Below are 6,963 nucleotides of genomic sequence, written 5' to 3' on the forward strand. Positions count from 1 at the left end.
TAGGGAAGATGGAAGGTCGAAATACCACAAAAACTTGCCCGAAACCCAGTACAGCACCGGTAGTCCTCTGAGAAGTGATTCGAGGATGGAATGGGGGAAAAAATTAGGGTTTTTGTGAAAGATGGGCTATCGGTGAAGAAAAAGATTGCTTTGGTGGGTGAATGTACGTAAATGGAGGTGTTAAAGTCTTTGAAAAACAAAAAATGGAAGAGAAGAGGAGGATGAGTTGTAGTGGAGGAGACGATGGAGCTGTGAGAGTCGATGAAGTGAGCTGAGTGTTTTGTTGGATTTCGGTTTGAAATGAGAGGTTTTATGGGTTTGGGTTGGTATTGGTTTAGAAGGGTTTAAAAAAATGAAATTGGTTCGAATCAGTATGGGTTCAGCATGGTCTAATAGAAGTTTAAAGTGTATTTTTGATGGGTTGGTTGGGTTTGAGATGAAACCGGGTCGGGTGAGTGGTTTAATCGTTGTTGTAGCTTTGCTGCAGCTTTGCTATAGCAACGAACACAGAATGTAAGTTTCAACAGAGAATGTAATGTGTTAACAGAACATGCAAGACCCGTAGCTGAGGATCAAAACTTTGTAGTAGCATTGTGGCCACATCGCTACTACAAAGATAGTGAAATTTGCTGGATATTGAAACATGCTCTGTTCAACAGTTTGATTTAATGATAAGTTTGGCAAAACACCCAATCACTCTCTTTTTGTTCCCCACACTCCCTCCCTTCTTTTTAAGCCTCTTGAAGGTTGATTGAAGATTTGTCCCGCTCCAATGGTGCTCCCCAATAATGCTTGATCCACTGCATGCTCTAGTTCCCAAGGCCATTTAATGATTTCTTCTTGTGCACCTTCCATAATTGGACTCAAACTCCTCTGTTGCTTCATGTACCTGTTGCAACATTCCTCCAACCAAATTTTAAGCTTTAATACTAAAGGACTGATCCCGTTGACCTCTACTATATTCCATCCCATTGCTCTTCTACACTTCGTCAGCACGTCAAGTAGCATATCTTCTTGCTCCTTTGTTAGCAGTGCTGAAACAAAAACATGGAGTGTTTTGGCTGCATCCAAATGGGCATATTGAGAGTGTTTTGAAAGAGGTGTGAACTCTAACATAGGTGGCTCTTCAATTGATGGTTTAGGGGCTTTAGTTTCAAACTCAGATAATACAAGAGACTTAAATCTACTCCCACTCAATGCCTTAGCTGGTCTTGCCTCTAACAAATCCATATATCTACTTGCTTCATCATCCACTTGTTCAATTTCTATTGCCAATGAAAGCTCTAGTGGGTTTTTAATACACTCTGCCTCCAACTCTTCGGAAACCAGCTCTTCAAGGACATCCACAACAAAGCACTCTTCTATTGCATCTGGAGATCTAGGATTTTCTGTAGCACATGGCAATGATCCTTGAGAGCGATTACTTAAAGCACTAGCCAGCTGTCCAACTTGATTCTCCAAATTTCTCAATGAAGATGCTTGACTTTGAATCATTGCATCATTCCTTGCCATATACTCCTTCAATAAAAGCTCTATTGATGAAGAGGGTTCCATAGGTTGAATGTTCACTTGCTGTTGAGCACTTGGAAGCGGATGAGGTCGAGGCAGGATGGAAGATGGGCTTGCATTCTGTCCTTGAGCATTCCAAGAGTAGTTAGGGTGCTGCCTCCAACCAAGATTATAGGTGTTGGCATATGGGTTATTGGCATTGCTGAAATTACCATCATAGTAAGCTAATTCTGGGTTAGATGGACAGCTATCAAAGACATGCTCCCCACCACAATATGTACACGAGATTGCTGTATGTTGTTGAGTTTGTACAGCTGTAGGCAAGTTTACGGATTTTAACACACTAGTTAGGGATGACACTTGTGAAGTTAAAGTTGTCACTGCATCTAACTCATAAATCCCTGCCACTCTCTTATTTGCAGCACCTCTCTTAGCTGGCCATTGGTAGTTGTTGTTGGCCATTCTCTCCAAGATCTCATAAGCTTCATTGTAAGACTTTGCCAATATAGCCCCATTTGCTGATGCATCCACTATAGATCGAGTTTGTCCACTTAAACCATAGTAGAAAGTCTCCATTTGAATCCAATGAGGAATACCATGGTGAGGACATTTACACAAGAGCTCCTTAAATCTTTCCCATGCCTCATACAAAGATTCACCATCCAACTGTTGAAAACCAGTGATATCATTTCTGAACTTGGCATTCTTTGATGCAGGGAAGTACTTCATCAAGAACTTCTCTACTAAATCATTCCATGTGGCTATTAATTGTGGAGGTAAGGAGTTCAACCATGCTCTTGCTCTATCCCGCAATGAATAAGGGAATAGCTTCAATCTCAAAGCCTCTTCAGTTGCTCCCGGTATCTTGAAAGAGTCACTTACTTCCATGAAGAGTCTAAGATGGAGATGAGGATCTTCTGTTGGCATCCCACTGAACTATCCTATAGTCTGAAGCATTTGGAACATCACAGGCTTAAGCTCAAAATGTAATGCATGAATTTCTGGCCTTACTATACTTGGATTCAGCTCATGCAACCTTGGGACAGCATATCCTCTAATGGCCCTATCTCTATCATCACCCTCAGCTGCCATATTATTCTCATTATTATTCAACCCATATCTCATTGCTTCAGCCATTGTTTGACCTGCTGCTAAACCTCTCTGCTCCCTTCTTCTAGCTCGAAATGTCCTTTCTATTTCGATATAAAAGGGTGCCAACTCTTGATCAGGCACGTGTTCCATACAAGGGTAAAAGCACCTGAGAATAAAAGGAGGACTAATATCAAAGCAAAGAAATTTCAGTAGATAAAACAAAAACTTACTTCTACACTAATTATCAAAGACAAAATTCCCCGGCAACGGCGCCAAAAACTTGTTGCTTGTATCTCAAGATATTACGCAAGTATACGTATCGCAATCAAGTAATAAATGATAAGTACAAAATCGATCCCACGGAGAATTATATCCTTAACTTTCAATGTAAAAGTAAAATTGATTTAAATGAAATTAACAAGGTTGATTGGTATTTGTCTAACTAATTAACCAAATGACAGGTAAAGAAAACTAAGGAACTAAAATGTAGATTTGAGCAATGGAAGAAACTTAATGAGTGACAAGTGTGTTAGGAATCAAGTTTCCCTTCCCCTAATTTTAAAACACAAATACTAAAGCAATACTACAACCCCAAGATAAATCAAGAACTTGGAATGAATGGCAATATGGTATTTTCCAATACACATAAGCTAGCATCCTAAATCAACATCAGCATACCTATGAAGAATTGAATTAAGAATGCAATTTAAACCCAATCCAATCAATGGTAATGTGAGGTAATTGGGTATTCCTACCCAACCTACTAATTAACACAACCTAATTAAAGATGATGCTAACTCACACAATTCATCAAACACCTAGACTTCATTAATTTTCCAATTAATGAAATCATAACATTCATTCAAGAAAGATCATTCAAGAACTGAAATTAGTCAATATAACATGCTGAATTCATTAACAATAAAGTGGATTGCAATAAAACTAAAGAACACATGATTAATTACATATCAAAATTCAGGTTTAGGTACTACTATCATCCCAACACAGCTAAGATTTAGCCCATAACAGAATTCAAATGCATAAAACCAAGTATAGTTGGCATGAGACTAGAAAATAAGAAGATAGAGTTATAAAAACAAGAATAAACTAAGGCTTCAATGCTTCCACATGAGCTCCAGCTTTCTTCTTCAGCAATTCAACAATTCCAGCAGCTCCTTGCTTCCACAAGAGCTCCAGCATTCGTTCTCTACCTCCCTCCTCTCAGCCAAGTCTATCATCCACACCTTGGTCGAATCTCCCCTCTTGTCCTCCTTGCCTCTCTTCTCTTTCTTCCATAAATGTCTTCAATCATTAGGTTAGATTCTGGCCATAGGATTAGAACCTTCCTCCTGAGATCAAGGGCTGAAAACCATCATGTATTTACAAGAATTTAGTCCACTTAAGTTAGCCCTTTTTGGTCAATTCCATTTGAATTGGATCTGAGAATATTCTGCTCCGTTGTTGTAGCAATGCAGCAACAACTCTACAACAAAGTTAGAGGACATGTTCTTTATGAATCTTCACCTACATGTTCAAGAGAAAGAGAAACAGTCAAATTCATCCATAAAAAGAAGGGAAATTCATGCAATGTGACAAAAATGAACTAAACAAAATGCAACATGTTGAGACTAAATAAAACAACACCTAATGAATACTATCACTAAAACAAAGACAAAATACTCCTAAATCAAGCCATCTCAAGTATAAAAGTTATAAATCTTAACTCTAAAAAATTTTTTAAAAGTTTAAAAGAGATAAAGGGGCATTTGCCCCAATCCAAACATATACAAAAAAAAAAAAAAAAATAACACAAAAAAAAACCACATCATAAAAACCAAATATACAAAACATAATATAAATAATATTTTAAATATATAAAAAAAAAATTAAAAAAGGGATAAAAAAATTTTTTTAAAATAGTTTTATAAAAAAAAATTTATTATAAATTTTTATTTTTAAGAATTATTTTATTGGGATCTTGGGGCTAGCATGTTCAAGTCTATTCAAAAAATAGGATTGATTGTCCTTACCTGCATATAAGTAAACTGTCCGTAAAAAGAGATCTGTTAACTATTACAAGTCTTTCTTTTCAAACAGAGTATACATAAACACGGTGTTACAATATTATATGAGTTAATTGAATCAAAGTGAATCAGAACCAAAAGTCATTTGGTCACTATTTACCAACCCGATCGCTCGAGCCGGTCGCTTAAGTTGAGCGACCGCCACTAGTGACCGCCCTAAAAAACAGAGAGTTTCAATCCGAAAGCGCGCCAACTCCGATCACCCGTTTTCAATCCGGATTTCGAGTGATCATGGCCGAAGTCTCAAATCTAATACTCCCAAAGCCAAAGGGTGAAGGAAACCCTAACAATTACCATCATTGGGTTGCCACCAGAACTCTCCCCTTGGTCGGATTATCCTTTTCCACGAGGTTTCAGTGGTTTCGTTCGGATAAATCACCTCAAGTAGATTGGAAAGAGAGTCACAATGATCAAAGAAGGTAACCACCATGATGAGGGGATGGGTTAATACTAAATTAAAAGACAAAGAAGATAAAGAATTGTTGGAAAATGCCATGTCAGCATTTTGCCACATCGGCCTCCATTGGTTTTGATGATAACAAACATGAAACTTGAATTCACCATGTTTTGATGATAACAAACATGAATTAGAATTCACCATGGAAAAACTTGAAAATAACATGCCTATGAATGAGTGTTTATTTGCTATTAATTACCATTCATATTTTCCAATCATTCATGTGTTTATCATCATGAAAAAGGGGGAGATTGTTGGGAAATGCCATGTCAGCATTTGCCACATCAGCCTCTATTGGTTTTGATGATAATAAGCATGAATTACTAATGGCTATATTGAGTTATGATGTTTTAGTTCAAGATGAGAACAAGTGGACCAACTCCAAGTCAAAGCCAAGATCATGCCAAGATAGACATGAAGATGGACATGAAGTCTAAGTCAAGATGACCATGCTAAGATGGACATGAAGACCGTTGCACAAAATCAAGTCGAAGATCAAGTCGAAGATCAAGACTTAGGTTGAATTAGGGCTTAGGACACTCTCGCATACACATTCATGTAAATGCATCAATTATATGTAATTCATATTACTAGAGTGACCTAGGACATGTTAGTGAGGTGTACAATGCTTAGGGTTGACCAAAAAGTCCAAAAACCCAAGCCATGTCCCACCCCAACTTAAGCCAGCAAAATAGAGTTCGAGACGGACAGCCGTCCGAGGCGGATGTCCGTCTGTGCGATAACTATGTTTCTCGAGAAAACAACGATGGAGGATGGAATTTCCGCCCCGCGACGGATGATTCGCTTGAGGCGTCGGGGCCAGGGACGGATGACAGTGCGGGCGATGCGGTGTCCGAGCCGGCCCCGATCGGATGTCCGTTCAGCCAGCGACCCGGACCGCGATGTCCGTCCGCCCAGCGATGAATTGACTATAACGGCTAGTTTAAAGAGAATATCCTCTACACTTGTTTGCAATGGATACTTTTGAGACGGATGACCGTCGACCCGAGGCGACGTCCGATCTCGGGATAAAAGGACCAAAAATGTGTCCGTTTTCTATCCGTTGGGGATTGGGTTTTGGCACTCAAAGGTGCTCTATATAAACCCAATTCACCTCATTTGAGAGTAACAATACTCACACTTGATCACCCACTCCCCAAGTGATCCTAAAGCTCTCAAATTGCAAGAAAGCCTTGTGCTTTGCCTTTCACCTTCTCCCCAACCTTGAAGAACATACCAAGGTGTTAAAGTAAGCTTGTGGAAGTCAAGCTTGAGGTGATTGAAGGCTTTGGTGGTGCATGCATTTCATATCTTGAGCATACAACTCTTATTGCATCACACACACACAAGAGGTAAAGTGTCATACCGCTTGTTAAGGTAACATCCTTCTCTTGTAACTGTTTTCAATTCTAGTCTAGGTAGATTAGAATTGGTTTTGGGATACTCTTGCCCGTGAACAAAGATTGGTTGGGTGCTCTTGCCCGTGAACAAAGATTGAAGAGGGTGCTCTTGCCCTAAGATAAACAAAGATTGTAAAGGGTGCTCTTACCCCGTAACAAAGATTGTAAAGGGTTTGATCTCTACCCATTGTATTGAAAGAGAATCACTAGTGGAATACTCTCTTAAGGCCAAGAGAGGAGTGGACGTAGACTTGCAAAGTCGAACCACTATAAAATACTTGTCTTGTGGTTGATTGCATTGTTTAATTTCATTTGGATTTTCAATTTACTTTGTACTTCGGCACAAACCGAAAAATTGGGACAATCCACTAGTTGCAACCTAATCACCCCCTCTAGGTTGCACCAACAAGAATGAAGGGTG

General features: G+C 39.0%; 1 non-coding gene across 1 annotated transcript; it reads left to right on the top strand.

The window, feature by feature from the left end:
- Positions 1–2,101: 2,101 nt before the first annotated feature.
- Positions 2,102–2,208, top strand: LOC149005162 (small nucleolar RNA R71). The gene has a single exon (XR_016170064.1). It is a non-coding gene; the product is annotated as a small nucleolar RNA R71 (small nucleolar RNA).
- The last annotated feature ends 4,755 nt before the right edge of the window (positions 2,209–6,963 follow it).

The sequence above is a fragment of the Hakea prostrata genome, chromosome 9, assembly GCF_041222555.1.
Source record: "Hakea prostrata isolate BN-2017 chromosome 9, UWA_Hpros_2, whole genome shotgun sequence".
Classification (NCBI taxonomy): Eukaryota; Viridiplantae; Streptophyta; class Magnoliopsida; order Proteales; family Proteaceae; genus Hakea; species Hakea prostrata.